Raw genomic sequence first — 674 nt, 5'->3', positions numbered from 1 at the left:
GGGGGGGGGGGGGGGGGTGTTATCAGGAGTTAGCGTTACATGACTCCCTGCCAAATGCCGTTACATGACTCCCTACTAATATAATTTTCTCTCTCTGTGCAATATATTTCCACAGCCTGTGCGTTTGTTGTTAGGCTGTGATGCTCATTTGGATTCCTTAATACATGCATGCGAACTTTCATGGACTTCCGAATTCGGCCACCACATGTTGAGCTCGTCTCTCCTTCCCTGTGCCAAATGTTCGAGAACATCTGAATCTTTACTATCCTACTTTCCTAGCTATCCTACTATCCTAGCTTTCTTCAGATCACCACGCGTCTGACTGACAGGACGCAGCATGTCGTATATGCTACGGTTGCTGCGAGTGAGCTCCCGGGATCAACCCGCTGTTCGGCAAACCTGAGAGATCTGCGAGGGAGCGGCGCTCGTATGCAGGACTGCCATATCGTGATTCTCCAGACGTCGGTCTGCGACAGTTCCCGATGAACAATTTGGCGTTTATTTGTTCTCACTCTCTCGTGCATTGTGTAATGTTGTAAAGCGTCTGTACGTGTTATTGCATGATTTGCATTGCCTTTCTGTGAACCTCTTGTCTGTGTATTTTAAGTGTTAGTGTGAATTCCTCTGTATCGTATCTTGTTGTATAAAGTTTGTTTTGCTTGTTAATTCTGACT

The sequence above is a fragment of the Amblyomma maculatum genome, chromosome 4 (genome assembly GCF_055883805.1).
Source record: "Amblyomma maculatum isolate TAMU_Amacu chromosome 4, ASM5588380v1, whole genome shotgun sequence".
Taxonomy (NCBI): domain Eukaryota; kingdom Metazoa; phylum Arthropoda; class Arachnida; order Ixodida; family Ixodidae; genus Amblyomma; species Amblyomma maculatum.
This window is presented reverse-complemented; position numbering follows the sequence as displayed.